This window comes from Musca autumnalis, unplaced genomic scaffold (assembly GCF_047663935.1).
Source record: "Musca autumnalis isolate F117 unplaced genomic scaffold, ASM4766393v1 scaffold_1, whole genome shotgun sequence".
NCBI classification, from domain to species: domain Eukaryota; kingdom Metazoa; phylum Arthropoda; class Insecta; order Diptera; family Muscidae; genus Musca; species Musca autumnalis.
In genome coordinates, this window is record NW_027411644.1 from 261,230,876 (window position 1) to 261,248,743 (window position 17,868).

General features: G+C 36.8%; 1 protein-coding gene across 40 annotated transcripts in view; it reads right to left on the reverse strand.

Moving 5' to 3' along the window:
* Positions 1-17,868, reverse strand: part of tmod (tropomodulin) — a 484,472-nt gene that overhangs the window by 201,231 nt on the left and 265,373 nt on the right. The gene's annotated exons all lie outside the window — the stretch shown is intronic.

The window sequence follows — 17,868 nt, forward strand, 5'->3', positions numbered from 1 at the left end:
ACATCATAATGTTCTGAAGAGTTGTGTATTACATTCCAGAGAATATTTTCCCAAAAGGTAACATTAAGAAGAATTTAACATTTTGGAAGATACGCTGCGAAATATACACAAATTATAGAATTTTTAGATATATTATAAAATTTGAGGCAATAAATCCAGTTCTTCGAGTTCACTATTCCTCATCTACTTTCATAAAATTCTGGACAGAAGTTGTTTGCACGCGATTGGCTTAAAAATGTTGCACAGTGTTATAGAAAATGTTGTAGTAGTAAAAATTTTCTACAATATTGACAGTTATCATATTGTCGTAGGTTTTACCATTTTTGAGATATAGAAGTTCAAATTGAGACAATGCACTGACTGTATCGCCTCCTTCTAATCATGTAGAGAATTTCAAAGATATAAGCTGTTTTCTAGTCACATTTCGATAAGACTTGCCGTTTTCAAGCAAAATCGCGAAAACCTAGCAAAAAACCTAAAAATGTGGGGTGAACTGCTATATCTCAAAAATGGTAAAACCTAGGAACAAATAAAAAATTTTCACAGCTACTACATTTTCTTTAGCCCCATTTCGATAGGACTTACGGTTTCCAAGCAAAATCGCGAAAACCTAAAATAAATCTAAAAATGTGAAATTTGACCGCTATTTATTTAAAAATCCCTCAAGCAATTTTTACTTATTTTTGGATTTTTCTCATCTATGAACATTGCTGTTTTAGAATCCGCAAAAACTTCCCAGGTGTAAGCGGTTTTCATTTAAATTTAGTTAAGGGACATTACATTGTTTTATAAGGAGGCGATACAGTCAGTGCATTGTCCCAATTTGAACTTCTATATCTCAAAAATGGTAAAACCTACGACAATATCATAAAATTCAATCTTGTGGAGAATTTTCACACATTTCGATATGACTTACGGTTTCCAACCGAAATCGTGAAAACCTAAAAAACCCCTAAAAATTTCAACTTGAATTGAGATTTATTTAAAAAGCGCTCTGGCGTTTTTTTTTTATACCCTCCACCATAGGATGGGGGTATATTAAGTTTGTCACTACGTTTGTAACTACTCGAAATAATCATTGTAGACCCCACAAAGTATATATATTCTTGATCAGCGTGCAATTCTACATCGATATAGCCATGTCCGTCCGTCCGTCTGTCCGTCTGTCTGTCTGTCTGTCCGTCTGTGGAAATCACTCTAGCGTCCGAACGGATTGACGTAGGTTGATGAAATTTTGGGAAAATATGTTATATTTACGTAGGACTTTTGGTATTGAAAGCGGGCTATGTAGGTCCACGCTTTCGTATAGCCCCCATACAAAATGACGCGTGACGCGTCGTCGTTTTAAGGAATTTTTAAGATATTTGGCCCATTTTACCACCGAATTGGTTGTAATTTGGTACTTTGTGTCTCCAGAGGCCAAACAATATTCCTACCAAAGTTGGGTTATATGGGTCCACGTTTTGATATAGCCCCCATATAAGGCCCCATATAAAGTACCCGTCGTTTTAAGGAATTTTTAAGATATTTGGCCCATTTTACCACCGAATTAGTTGTAATTTGGTATTTTGTGTCTTCAGAGGCCAGAAAATATTTCTACCAAAGTTGGGTTATATAGGTCCACGTTTTGGTATAGCCCCCATATAAGGCCCCATATAAAGTACGCGTCATTTTAACATATTTTGAATGTATTAGACCCATTTGACCACAGAATTGGTTGTAATTTGGTATTTTGTGTCTTCAGAGGCCAGAAAACATTCTTACCAAAGTTGGGTTATATAGGTCCTCGTTTTGGTATAGTCCCCACATAAGACCCCTTATAAAGTACGCGTCATTTTAATATATTTTGAATGTATTAGACCCATTTGACCAAAGAATCGGTTGCAACTTTGTATTTTGTGTTTCCAGAGGCTAAGAAACATTTCTACCATAAAATGTTTATATAGGTCCACGTGTTGATATAGCCCCCATAATACAAATCTCCCGATTTTCGATATTTTGAACGTTTTAGCCTCATTATCACACCGATATGGCTGTAATTTGGTATTTAGTCTTCTTTAGGCGTATAAAACTTTACCCCAGAAATTTGTAGGTATAGGTCCACGCCATCATATAGCCCCCATAGAACGGTACTTTCCGAATTTCGTTATTTTGAAGGTAGTGGCCACATTAATCCACCGAAACGGCTGAAATTTGTGGTGGAGGGAATAAAAAGTTCGGCCCGACCGAACTTAACGCTTTTCTTACTTGTTGTTTTCTTATTTTTCTCATCTATGAACATTGTAGTTTCAAAATCCGCTAAAAAATTTCCATTTGTAAGCTTCGTCCATTTAAAGTTGCTTCAAGAGCACCGTGCCAGCTATAACGTGTCACTTCGTCAATCTTGTTACAGGATTGAATAAATAGTATTTTATTACCAAGATTGTATTCATTCATTACACCATTTGAAAAGTCAACATGAAACCAAATAGTTATAAAAATTGCATTTATTGTGGAAAATGTTGACACTTGTCGCATTGAATTTAAAGCCGTTTTGTTTAATATTCATCACAAGTGCTTATTTCAGTACTTTGAAATGTACGAATTATTTATGCAACTCAGCTTAACAAAAACTGTTGACAACAGCAATCAAGCGTAGGAACGAATGCATGAATATTTGATATTGGCCACAGTTAATTCGCTTCACTGAAATATATCTAACAGAAAAAAAAAAACAAGAAGTTAGCAAACTTTTTTGCCATTTGAAAGGCAGTGGCTTTGAAAAATGCATTTAAATGTCGAATAAAGTTTTGTTCTGGTCAGTGTTCGTTTGAACTTTAACCGCAAGAATGTGGGTGCAAATGCAGCAAATTGTGGGTCAGGTTTTCTTTTATGATTTTTTTTTCAGTAAGTTCCTTAAAAACCACAGTCTTTGTTTTTCTTTGTAAAGGCATAGTTATGCAAGAAATTTTAATATGTACGTACATGAATGTGTGTGTGTGTGTGTGTGTGTGCGAGGAGAGTTCTTCATTTCATGTAGATATGTTTGTTTTTTTTTTTTTTTTGAATGGAATGCCACTTCCAGTCTTTATTTTTGCATTCCTAACGAAATTCATATAAAAAGAAATTATTTCATTTTTGTTAAGAAAAGTGTGCAAGTTATGCGATAAGGCAGCCAGCCAGCCATCCATCGAGCCAACCAACGCTTCAGAATAGAATAGCTATAATAGAAAAAAACGTAAAGAAGTAACAGTAGAAATTCCTTTTCTATATTTTCTTTATTTTTTTTTTCAAACACCCAGATAGTCAGTCAAACAGACTGTGTCTGTCATTCGTTCATTCATTCATGATTGTGCTTACATTAATATATACTTGAATGGACAAATGAATGTGTATGAATGTATCTTTTGGTATGCGAAAACACATACACACACTAACCATTTCCTTTTGCACATACGAGTAGAGCACACATATGCACATAACAAATATTCACATAAGTGTATTCTATCACCACACAATTACTTTAGCCAGCAGTCATTCTGTCATTCAATCATTCATTCGTTAAGTTACAACTACTCTATGCCTTTAACCTCAAAATGGGGGGCAATAAAAATAAATGCAAAAACAACAGAAGCTACTGTGTATTAAATGGAATGTTAAAGGAATATTCACTACCCAGCTAACATTTGTTTCCGAATACGTTTCGAATTCGGACAGAATTTCTGAAAAATTTCCGACTATGATGCCGAATTGGTATCGAATTCGGTACGAAAGTTGTATGTATGGACGTGGTCATCGTATTCGGAAAGAATTTTCTAAGGAAATTCTAAAAAGATATTAGACTTCCGCGACGAATTCGATCCAAATTCGGAATTAAATTCGTGGAAAATTCGGAGAAAAAAATTAGATTTTCTGAAAGAATTCGAACCGAATTCGGAAAAAAATTCTGGAAAATTCGGTGGAAAATTTAGATTTCGTCAAGAAAATCGGTCCGAATTCGGAAAGAAATTCTGGAAAAATTCGAAGAAAAGTTTAGATTTTAGAGCCCTCGGAAAAAATTGTTAGCTGGATATTTGTATCCTATCAAGACTAAGGTATATTGGTGGATATTTCACTACTTTTCCTCGGAAAAATAAAAATTTGCAGACGCCTTTCCAGTTGTCTATAGAGACGCCTTTCCAGGTGTCTATAGATACGCCTTTCCAGGCGTCTATAGATACGCCTTTCCAAGCGTCTATAGATACGCCTTTCCAAGCGTCTATAGAGACACCTTTCCAGGTATCTACAGAGACACCTTTCCAGGTATCTATAGAGACAATTTCCAAGCGTCTATGGAGACGCCGTTCTAGGCGTCTATATAGAGATGCCTTTCCAAGCATCTATAGAGACGCCTTTCCAAGCGTCTATAGAGACGCCTTTCCAAGCGTCTATAGAGACGCCTTTCCAAGCGTCTATAGAGACGCCTTTCTAGGCGTCTATAGAGACGCCTTTCTAGGCGTCTATAGAGACGCCTTTCTAGGCGTCTATAGAGACGCCTTTCTAGGCGTCTATAGAGACGCCTTTCTAGGCGTCTATAGAGACGCCTTTCTAGGCGTCTATAGAGACGCCTTTCTAGGCGTCTATAGAGACGCCTTTCTAGGCGTCTATAGCTGGATATTTGTATCCTATCAAGACTAAGGTATATTGGTGGATATTTCACTACTTTTCCTCGGAAAAATAAAAATTTGCAGACGCCTTTCCAGTTATCTATAGAGACGCCTTTCCAGTTGTCTATAGAGACGCCTTTCCAGGTGTATATAGATACGCCTTTCCAAGCGTCTATAGAGACACCTTTCCAGGTATCTACAGAGACACCTTTCCAGGTATCTATAGAGACAATTTCCAAGCGTCTATGGAGACGCCGTTCTAGGCGTCTATATAGAGACGCCTTTCCAAGCGTCTATAGAGACGCCTTTCCAAGCGTCTATAGAGACGCCTTTCCAAGCGTCTATAGAGACGCCTTTCCAAGCGTCTATAGAGACGCCTTTCTAGGCGTCTATAGAGACGCCTTTGTAGGCGTCTATAGAGATGCCTTTCTAGGTGTCTATAGATACGCCTTTCCAGGCGTCTATAGAGACGCCTTTCCAGGCGTCTATAGAGACGCCTTTCTAGGCGTCTATAGAGACGCCTTTTCAGCCGTCTATAGAGACGCCTTTTCATGCAGTCTATAGAGACACCTTTCCAGGTATCTATAGAGACACCTTTCCAGGTATCTATAGAGACACCTTTCCAGGTATCTATAGAGACACCTTTCCAGGTATCTATAGAGACGCGTTTCAAGTCGTCTATAGAGACGACTTTCAAGTCGTCTATAGAGACGACTTTCAAGTCGTCTATAGAGACGCCTTTCCAGTCGTCTATAGAGACGCCGTTCCAGAGACGCCTTTCAGTCGTCTATAGAGACGCCTTTCAGTCGTCTATAGAGACGCCTTTCAGTCGTCTATAGAGACGCCTTTCAGTCGTCTATAGAGACGCCTTTCAGTCGTCTATAGAGACGCCTTTCAGTCGTCTATAGAGACGCCTTTCAGTCGTCTATAGAGACGCCTTTCAGTCGTCTATAGAGACGCCTTTCAGTCGTCTATAGAGACGCCTTTCAGTCGTCTATAGAGACGCCTTTCAGTCGTCTATAGAGACGCCTTTCAGTCGTCTATAGAGACGCCTTTCAGTCGTCTATAGAGACGCCTTTCCAGGCCTATAGAGACGCCTTTCAGTCGTCTATAGAGACGCCTTTCCAAGCGTCTGTAGAGACGCCTTCCTAGGCGTCTATAGAAACGCCTTTCTAGGCGTCTATAGAGACGCCTTTCAGTCGTGTATAGAGACGCCGTTCAGTCGTCTATAGAGACGCCGTCAGTCGTCTATAGAGACGCTGTTCAGTCGTCTATAGAGACGCCTTTCAGTCGTCTATAGAGACGCCTTTCAGTCGTCTATAGAGACGCCGTTCAGTCGTCTATAGAGACGCCGTTCAGTCGTCTATAGAGACGCCGTTCAGTCGTCTATAGAGACGCCGTTCAGTCGTCTATAGAAACGCCTTTCCAGTCGTCTATAGAGACGCCGTTCAGTCGTCTATAGAGACGCCGTTCAGTCGTCTATAGAGACGCCTTTCAGTCGTCTATAGAGACGCCTTTCCAGTCGTCTATAGAGACGCCGTTCCAGAGACGCCTTTCAGTCGTCTATAGAGACGCCTTTCAGTCGTCTATAGAGACGCCTTTCAGTCGTCTATAGAGACGCCTTTCAGTCGTCTATAGAGACGCCTTTCAGTCGTCTATAGAGACGCCTTTCAGTCGTCTATAGAGACGCCTTTCAGTCGTCTATAGAGACGCCTTTCAGTCGTCTATAGAGACGCCTTTCAGTCGTCTATAGAGACGCCTTTCAGTCGTCTATAGAGACGCCTTTCAGTCGTCTATAGAGACGCCTTTCAGTCGTCTATAGAGACGACATTCTAGTCATTTTTAGAGACGACTTTCTAGTCGTCTATAGAGACGACTTTCTAGAGACGACTTTTTAGTCCTCTATAGAAACGACTTTTATTCCATTCTTTTGAAGACTCTCTTTCTATAGAGACTCTTTTAAGTCTGTCCTATATAGCCTTGTTTATAGACACTGTGCAAAGCATGAAAATAAACGCAAAGTAATATGAAAAGCTTATTGAATGGATGTTTGAAAAAGTAATGGAGAACTGTAGATTTGAATGCATGAAATGTCATAAATGCTTGTTGGAATTTAACGTACGAACGTGTGGCATTATCAGTGGATTAGGGTATCCACTTTATAGAGGTTTTGATTTTAATTTGAAATGCTTAATGTAATAAATACACATAAATATAAATATTTCAGCCAAATCTGTTTTAAGAACAAAATAGCTTTCACCCAAAGATGAGTGGGAAAAAGAGACAATTTTTATGCATATGCCTTCCTGTTTAAAAAGAATCTTCTCCTCATTTACAAATACAATTTCAAGAGGTTTACGATTTAACATTAAATTGCAAAACATGATTTGCTGACCATTCTAATTTACTCAAAGAGTGACACTTCTCAAAAAATCAAGTTTCGATAAAAACCCGCATTTTATGTTGCCAATTGGAATTTGACTTGCCAAATTAAAAAGATTTTTGCACAAAAAATTCGCATTGCTCGTCATTACACCCTTTTATCGAAAAAAGAAAAACGAAGCAACTAAAAACTAGTAAAAGTCAGTATGTATTTTTATGATATTCAACGTCATTCATTGTTGAAATGGGAAGTGCATGTTCTACACATACGTAAAAATACATACCTTGGGTAACTTTGGATAAAAAAATACACAAACACCAACAAATTCAAACATACACTCGATATGGCTTTTTATAGCATACAGAGTTACTGTTCCATGCACGAGATGCAATGTGGGTATGTTTAAAGAGTATATTATATTTGTGCATGGAAATGTACAATTGCGTATTATGCACACACACGTACATACATATGTATGCATATATATAGGTGCGTGTGTTTGAATCATTTCCAAACAAAATTTGATTTGTTTGAAACCCATTTTTATTACTTCCTACAATGGGGTTTCTTTCTCTGATTTTTTTGTTTTCGTTCCTTCAAACATCGTAAATGGAAATGGGAGGAGAAGAAAATATATGCACACGCTCGCACAAGGGTAATTGTATGAATTGCCATGAGTGTTTCTAGCATTTCAAACATTTAGAAACAAACTTTGCCAAAAATGGGGGAAAACATAGTTGCCCTTAAATTATATTAAACATTCAAAGGAAAGGAAGGAAGTAGGAACATTGTATTCTGTGTTTATTTTAATTTGTAATACCATAAAGTGTTGTACCATTTCCTGGAACTATAGTTGAATGGGATAGAAGTCGTACAATTAAAGTGATATTATTATCATGCATTCCATTACAAGCGGGTTCATAAGAAGGGAAAGACTGATTCTGTTTATAGATCTTACCACAATACATAGATGGTTGCGATACTCAAGGATTTAACCATAATTGAAAAGCTCCATAGCTCGTTCATGGCAGTAGATTTTTCTAGAGTCTTTTCGTATGGATTAAATTGTAAAATCATTAGGCAGTTGTGAAGCGATAAGTACCATCTTAAACTTTGTCTAAGATTTGCAGAAATTGTACGATATGCAAAGTTTCGAACAACCCAGTATACATTTCGGAACTTGTGGTTTTAAAGCTTCCGGGTCATTTTCTCGGAATGTATGGACTTGCCCCTTAAAAGACAGATCGAATGTATTTAGGGTCTTTTCAGAATTTTGTGGCCCTTTTTGAACATTTGAACTTGCCGACAAAAATGTGGATTAGGATTAAAATTCAAAAGAGGAGGTACTTAAAGGAATGGACCGACATATGTAGTCCATTATGGAAGTGGATCTTATTTTGAGAGTCATATCTTTTTCTTTTGGGTGACGCTAAATATAATTTTTTGTAGTCATAATTAACAGAGCTATAATAAAACAAATTAGACACGATCCGAGAAGTGTCATGAAACTGGATAAAATTGCAAAAATGTAGAGTTAGTGTTTTCGATAGTTATTGTGCTCACAAGGTACTTTAGTTTTAGCCAGGACCTATGGACTTTCCCACCTTGAAATCAGAGCCACAAGGACTCCCATCGATAAAAATTTCAAAACGATCATCCAACAGTCCTTATACTTGACATGAGCGAAAAATCTGAATTTTCGTGAGGAAGGTACCGGAAGAAGAAGTGCGACATAGTCCATCTTTGTATTTTTATTTACCCCAAATGGTATACTCAAATCGAAAGTTATCGACTTTACCAGCCATTTCGTTTAGTTACTCCAGGATTTTTATAAATTTCGGATTTGTCCACGTAAAAATATATTATTGGAATCAGGACTACTTTCGGTAAAAAATCCAAAACTATTTTTCGACGGAATAGCTATAGACATTCTTAGAACTTCGTTCAAGAAATTTTAGCGAAACATTTTTGAACTTTTTCGGTGGAAGTACCGGAAGGAGTGGACCATCTTCTAACTAAAACTAAAATTTGGTGGAAATATTTGGGATGTACAAAATTTGGACTGGGCCCTTATTACGGCACTCGTTTCGATCGAGTATTTTTCGTAGTGTGAAGAAAATCGAGGCATTTGGATATCTATCCTGAATTCGGATGTAAAAACAAACGTTCCGCTATATTCTCGCCAAATCTTTCATTTTTTTTCTATAGTCTTGTATATTGTTTAGGTTGAATTGCACTGTGCAACATTTGTAAGATACTGAGGATTTTATGAAAGTACAGACAAGCCCTAGTAGGTATTGTGTTTGTGTTGCCATATGGAGTTTGGATTTTACTATTGTACTAAACATTTTTTCCGAAGCTATCTTTCACTCCATTGGACAAAGAATACCAACATTCATTATTTTCTATCATGATTTCCTCTATTCATTTGAGTTACTTTAATAAAATCACAGCTTGTTATGATATAATAGTTTATGTTTTTTGTTCTGAATTATATGTACTAAAATGAGTAATGCATATACTTACAGGAATATATATGCACATATGTATGTACATGTATTTTCCATTTAATGGCAAAAATGGCATAGAATTACTTTTTAGTTTTTTTTTTTTTTTTTTTTTTTTTTTGCAGTAATACTCAAGTGTTGATAGTTTGCATATCAAAAACCAAGCAACCAGTTGTAAAAAAAAACTCCACTAAACCGCACACTCATACATGATTTTACCATGTGTGTATGTATGTCTGAAAGTGCAGTCATACAAATTCATACTATTGACGATACTGGAAAATGGCTGTAATAACTCGGAGAAATAGGATACGAATGGATTTTAACACGGCTTCATAAACACACATACACTTCTACATACGTACGTATGTATGTATTTATGTGTTGCATGTATAGCTGTGTATGCTAGTACATTCATAAGCAAAATGCATGATGCATAAGTACTTAGTTGTGCGTGTTTAATGCATTTTGAAGAGAATGAGTAAGAGCGGCGAGTAGGACTTCAGTGGAACTGGTACAAAATTGAAAGCATGAAATTATGCCACAAAACTATACCGCCATTCACATTAGATACAAACCAACAACGTCACCACAATATGGATTTACCAACATTAACTTTACCCCATCATAATAACAAATGCCAATGCACATGCATAAGCACACAAATACATACACACATATGTATATGGGATCCTAGCAACAACACCCAAATCCATATTTATTTTCAATGGAACAAACTGAGCTGTTGTGGTAAAAAAGAAATATTTCATGAATTTTACAGGATTTTGATTTATATGCCAAACACTTTTGTATGCATGCAAAATGTTGACTAGTCGCCCACATACATACACTACAAAATTTGTATGCACATACATGACACACGCCGGCATGTGCCGATAAATCCATAAAGTTATGTACAAGCATTTATCTTGCCTCAAAGCTGATTATGTCTTGACCTATTCTTGAAAGTCATCTATAGACAAATCCTCATATTGTTCTCACTGTGGCTTAGAAGCAACCCACTCACTACTTAGGAGGAATGGAGGAAGAAGAATAAGAATTTAGAACTTCAATTGCTAAATGCAATAGGCAATTATCATTTTACTTTGTGAGTATCATCAGAAATTTAATTTCCTAAAATGTGGAGATACTCGTACATCATTTTACAAAATTTTGAAATTTCTAACTTCACATTTATTTCCATAATTAATTTTAGTGAACTTAAATTGTCTATGTAAAAATTCAAAAATTATATGTATATACAAAATTTAATTTTTAATGTTTAATCTTCTCATTTATCATTATTACAACACTTATGAATGAAAACGTACTTAATTTCCTATATGAAATATTTTGATATGATTTGTGAATGTGTTTATTACACTGTGCAACATTTTCAAAGTGATCTTGTGCAAACAATTCGAACTGAGGATTTTTTGAAAGTACAGACCCAAACGACCAGAAACCCTAGTTTGGTTTTGTTGTGTCAGATCCAGCTCGGATTTTATGGCCCCATCTAAACATGGTTAAATATCGAGTTTTTAATGAAATTCGGGCTATATCTCTGAAACCAATGCGAATCTTCTTATGGCCTCTGAAGCAATTTTGTAGATAAGGACAAGAATACAATATGTGGAGAAATAATGAACTCAAAAAACTACATTTATTGCCTCAAATTTCAAAATATATGCAAAAATACCACAATTTTTATACATTTCGCACCGTATCTCCAAAACCGTTAATTTTTTCTGAATATTTTCTTTTGGAAAAATATTCCCTGGAATGCAATACACAACTCTTCAGAACATGCCATTGTTGTAAAATGCCTCTATGCCGTTGTTTTCAGTACATTTTTCAACGACGATTTAATAAAAATGTCAATAATGTAGTGAAATCCGAAATGAGAGAATAAACTTTTGGTGTGAACTGTGTTTGAAATACGTGTTGTAAAAGATATGATGCAAAATACCGCTGAAACAACATGAAGTAAGCATTAAAGAGTTTCAGAATGTTCTAAAGAATTGTTGAGAAGATTTTTTCAAAAGGTTACTTGGTTCAACTCCCAATAGTTTAGCCGATACTGACCAGAATTTCAGCAATTATATAAAATTTTCTATATTTTATAGATTTTGATGCCCTAGATGGAGTTTTTCTTATGTGTTTTTTCAAAAGATAAGTTCTAGTAGTTTAGGGCTACAATATTGCTAAAGACAGCAAGGCCAAATTCCTATTCGTTTCCTAGATAAAGGCCTGATAAATGCAAAAAAGTGTCGATTTAGCCCGGTTTAGATGAGGTCATAAAATCCGAACTGGATCTGACAGGACAAAACCCAACTAGGGTTTTTGTAGTCTAAATATATTCTTTCAAAAAATCCATATTAGAAGTTGTTTGCATTTTTAATGTTGCATAGTGTTATTCACTCACATATTCTGCAGTCAATATAATAGTACATATTAATTCATATATGTACATTGGGGTTATGACATTACGACATTTTTTTCTCAAAAATTATTTCCTGTAGCACGAATGAATGAACTTTTGCCCATTAATTTTATTGAAATATAAAAAAGTTCACGCACAAAATTAAAAAAATATATATTTTTTGAAAAAATTTATGAAATGAAAAAAAAAATTGTTTTCTAAAAAAATAATTTTTGTTGCACAAATGAATGAACTAAAGCCTTACTTACTTAGCTGGCCCATTACAGAACATTTGTTCCATAGGCCGAACTAAGAAAAGATCTCCATTTCTCTCTATTTGTTGCTTCGCACTCTGGAATAGCGCGTCTTTTCATCTCTTCATCCACTTTTTTGCGCCATCTATTCCTTGGCCTGCCAATTCTGCGTGAACCGCCAAGCGGTCCGTATTTATACGCCTTTTTAGCAGGTTCATCTTCGCTCATTCTTATGATATGACCTAGCCAACGCAATCGCTGCATCTCGATACGTTTAACAATATTGATGTCGTTGTATAGCAGATACAGCTCGTGGTTCATGTGACGTCGATATTCACCGTCAACGCAGATTGGTCCGTAGATCTTTCGAAGAATTTTTCTCTCAAACACACCAAGCACTGCCATGTCTGCTTGCGCAAGTACCCAGGCTTCGGGGTCATACATCAGCACGGGTAGTATCAGTGTTTTTTAGAGCGTTATTTTTGTTTGACGAGATGTGGCTTTGCTTTTAAACTGCTTACTTAAACCAAAGTAGCATCTGTTGGCCAATAAAAACTCTTCTCTTTATTTCACAACTGATGTCGTATGTTGTGTTTACGGAGGTGCCGAGGTAGACGAAGTCTTTTACTACCTCAAAATTATAGGAACCAACTTCCACAGTTGGTCCGAGCTCAATGGACGCATTGCGCGTCGACACCATTAACTTGGTCTTCTCACCGTTAACCGTCAGACCCACTTTAGCAGATTCTTCTTCTTTTACTGATCGTCCCATGATGTCTATATCATCAGCATAAGCAAGTAACATGTGGCTATTGGTGTAGATTGTGCCACCTCATTTGACGTTTGCCTCTCGTATAACCTTTTCCAGCAGGATGTTAAAGAGATCACACGAAAGGCTGTCTCCTTGTCTGAAACCTCTTTTGGTACTAAACTCTTCGGATAGATTATTTCCTATTTTAACTGAGGACCTCGTGTCAGTTAAAGTCATTTTACAAAGCCGGATGAGCTTTGCGGGGATACCAAATTCAGACATGGCTTGGAATACCTTTGAATGCAGCGGGCTGTCGAAGGCTGCTTTATAATCGACAAAAAGGTGGTAGGTGTCGATCTGCATCTCTTGGGTCTTCTCCAGGATTCGCCGCAGGGTAAATATCTGGTCAATGGTGGACTTGTCAGGTCTAAAGTCGCATTGGTATGGTCCAATTATCTCGTTGACCATGGGCTTTAGTCGTTCGCACAATATCCCTGACAATAGGGAGTAGGCAATAGGGAGAAGACTTATGCCCCCATAGTTAGAGCATACAGTCTTATCTCCCTTCTTGTGGACGGGGCGCAGGATACTCAGGTTCCAATCGTCGGGTACTCGTTCTTCCTGCCAGATGGTGTTAACTAGCTGATGAATACACCTTATCAGCGTGTCGCCTCCGGTTTTGAACAGCTCGGCTGGTAAGCCATCGGCTCCTGTTGCCTTATTATTCTTTAGCCGATTTATTGCTGTCTTTACCTCATCTTGGCTGGGCCGTATACATTCAATACCATCTTCTGGGATTGGGTCTGTGGTATCTTCGTCGTCTCCGCTGCTATTGGATACCAACAGTTTTGAAAAATGTTCTTTCCATACCCTGAGCACACTATCTGTATCAGTTACCAAATTACCTTGCTGGTCTCTACAGGAGAATGTGCCTGTACCAAAGCCATCAATTTGATGCTTGACTCTTTGGTAGATTTTTCGGACTTCATTCTGGCTCCTGTACATCTCGATTTTTTCATACTCCCGCTTTTCCATCTTCCTCTTTTCCCTGCGGAAAATACGTATCTCCTCTCTCCCTTTCTCCCGATATCTCTCTCGTGCCCTATGCGTTGCTACGGATTGTAAAGTAGCCCTATATGCCGCATTTTTTTCTTCGGTAGCAGCACGACACTCCTGATCATACCTGGGATTCCTTGGTGGAGGTCTCTGGTATCCAAGTATGGATTTTGCGGCTGTTTGCATGGAGTGCGCAATAATTTGCCATTGCGCTGATATGTTATCAGGATGAGGAGTGCTTTGATTAAGCAATTGGGCTAGTTGAGTGGAATATGCTGTGGCTATATGTTGTGATTGCAGCTTACCGATGTCTAACTTTCGTGTTGTGTCTGTTCGTACTTTGTATGCTACGTTTAACCGGGTGCGTACATTTGCTGCAACAAGGTAGTGGTCCGATTCTATGTTTGCTCCTCGGAACGAACGCACATCCAACACGCTCGATGAATGTCTTCCATCTATCGCAACGTGATCAATTTGATTTCTTGTTTTCTGATCTGGAGACAGCCAGGTGCCCTTATGGATGTCGAGATGATGAAATCTGGTACTGCTAACTACCATGTTTTTTGCCGCTGCAAAGTCTATCAGCCTCATACCATTGTCAGATGTTTCACTGTGGAGACTGAATTTTCTGACTGTTGGGCCAAAGATATTCTCCTTTCCAATTTTGGCATTAAAATCGCCTAGAATGATTTTAATGTCATGGGCAGGACAACGGCCATATGTTTCTTCTAAGCGCTCATAAAATATATCTTTGGTTTGTTTGTCCTTGTCTTCAGTGGGAGCATGAGCGCAAATAAAGCTGATGTTGAAGAATTTTGCTTTTATTCGAATTGTAGCAAGTCTTTCATTTACCGGTGTGAAGCTGGAGACCAGGTGTTTTAACCTCCGACCAACTACAAATCCGCAACCAAACTCATGCTTTGTGTCATGGCAGGTATAATACAGTGCGTCACCTTTAGGTGTTGTTGTGACGCCTTTCCAATTGCATCGTATTTCCTGTATGGCAGTAATTTCGGGCTTGTACTTTTGAAGTACATCTGCTAATGCGTAAACTGCACCTTCTCGATAAAGAGTGCGAACATTCCATGTGCAGATTCGCAGATCATGGGATTTGTTTTTCTTTTCTTTAGTTTTTTCATTGCAGGCTGCTTTTTCTAGGGGAGGGTTACTAGCCCTGCGCCCAAACCCAAGTTTTTAAAGTTCTTATGGGTGAACGCGTGGCACATTTTAGCTCACTACCTTTAACGGGTGTTAAAGGCAGCTCCCCAGGTGACACCACGGGGAGGTCAGTGTCCACTTGAGATAAAAGAGAGACCAAGATAAATCCTGGACTTTGCCATGTTAAAATCGGTCTGGACCGTTCCTTGGTATCTTCCATCCCCTACGTCACCTTAAGCCTACTAGTAACTAAAAGAACGGTTATTCCATTCAAATATTGAAAAAGAACATGCACAAACCACATTAAAAAATTAGATTTTTTTAATTACACCAAGACCTCGCTTTGCGTCGTAGATACGTTCCAAAAAACACGACTCAAAGTGAAACGACGCAAAGCGAATTAAGATTTTCTATGGAAAGCCGTGTAAAGTTCAGAGATTGGTTCCAGGGTGAAAAACACTTTCTTTCATATGTCCACAATTGTAGGTAGAGAAATTACCTGAACGAATAGGAATCCTAAATGCTAAATTACAGCTATTTTGGTCTAATTCGTTCAGAAAATATGAGGGATATAACAAAACGTTTACCTATGTTCCTCATTTTTGTTGGAGAAGTTTCTATATCACTGGGAACACTAAATACCAAATTATAGCTCATTCGGGCTGAAGATGTAACTAAAATGGTCAACATACCTGAAATCGGGCGGTACCGATGTAGCCCATCTTCGAACTTGATCTAAGCTAAGACCAAACACACATGTGTAAAAAATTTCAGCCATCTATCTCAAATCATTCGGAAGATGGCGTGATTACAACAAAAGGACGGACGTAAAGACGAAAATGGCTAAATCAGCTTATATGATCGCAAATGAATATTTCAATGTGTTTTAAACGGAAAAACAAACTTTATATACCGTCTATACTATGATAGAGGGTATAAAAAAATTAGACACTCAATTTTAAAACAGCGCAACATCGAAAATCGAGCGACGCATATTGAAAATAGGTATTAACTAAGCAACGACGCAACTTCGAAAACAACGCAAAGTGAAACGACGCAAAGCGAGGTCTTGTTGTATATCTTTGAAAAAAGCTTTTACAACATTTTTATGATTCTCAGAAATATAGAAAATCAGTGAGAAACAAATGGTATGTTACTTCGGATATCTCATGTGACTTTAAAGTTTATTTTCAATTAAATATCTGCTTACAGTTATTTCAAAAAATTGCCCATATTTCTGATAAATTCAAATTTTAAAATCATTTTGTGTGTGAGGTTTTTTCATTGAATCACTTTATAATTAAGATTTTATGTATTCTTATGTGGAAACTCATCACGCAATGATACATGGATATGAGGTTGTAAAAAAGTCATAGCCCTAATGTATTTCTAAATATATTTCCTCAATTTGTATATTGTCGTTGCATATCATTAATTATGTGGCCTATTTTGACCAACACATTTTGGATTTTAATCTAAGCAATTTGTATTTGTGTGTGTGTTTGTCATATTTTGGCGATAATGTTGATGATGATGTTTGTTATTGGCAGAAATTTTGTAATTGATGTTCGGCCTTTTTAATTAAGTATATTTCCCATAACAAAACTATAATTAATCTAAACATATTTGACATGGAATTGACTGTTTTTGCTACCGACCATAAATGCCCATAAACATAAACATCCGCACAAACATACTCATCAAATAAAATTCATATTTCTAATTAAAAGTAAATTAGTTTATATACCACAAATCCTGACCGCACCAGTTATAAAGGAAATAAATTGTTTTCGGAAATATTGAAATTAGAAGAAGTTATAACTGAATATAGTGTGTGGAATCTATGTATATATAGCTATGCTTCAGGGGGAGAGAGGTAAGCAAGAAAACATGGTTTATGAGGAATCGTGGGTTTAACCTCATTTGTCATTTTCGTATTATGGAACATTTTTCATTGGTCTTTTCCAGAAATTGCAATGGAAGGGAAAAATATGTGTTCAATAACATATATCTGCTTGCAGTGACTTCAAAAATGTTGCCAACAAATATTAATCAAAATTTTAAAAAAAATTTTGTGCGTGATTTTTTTTTTAAATCACCTTGTATTCAAGATTTTATCTAATCTTAAATGAAAACTCATCAAAATATTATACAGGGATATGAGGTTGCAAAAAAGTCATCACCCTAGGTGGTGTCCACTAAAACATTTGCTATTAATTTAAAGCTCAGACTATGTACTTCCGTTATCAGAAATCGATTTTCCTGGTTAAAACCTTAATTTTTTGTCGTCACCTAATATTAATTTCTATATGGGGCCAACATTGAAAAGTCGAAAAATCGATTATTGCTTTCCATTACCTATCTCTAGTTGAAACTAAGGAAATCAAAAAAATAGGTCAAAATGTTTCAAGGTGTGTGCGTGGTGTACTCCTAAAGACGACAAATTGTTCCCAATTTTAGAAAATGCCTAATTTTTGCAAATTATAACAGATATTGTGCTCATTGTTTCAATAAATTACTGTAGCGTTTTCATGATGTGAGCTATTTTATTTTTCATCAGATACTAAATTTTAGAGAAATTCCAATTTGAGTAGACTAGAACTTTTAACGAACAGCATGAAACAAAGTCTCATTTTCACAGAATGATGTCTGTGAGTGCCCTCTTTCGGCCGTTCCGTCCGTTTAACACTTTTTTTAAATTTATTGACATTA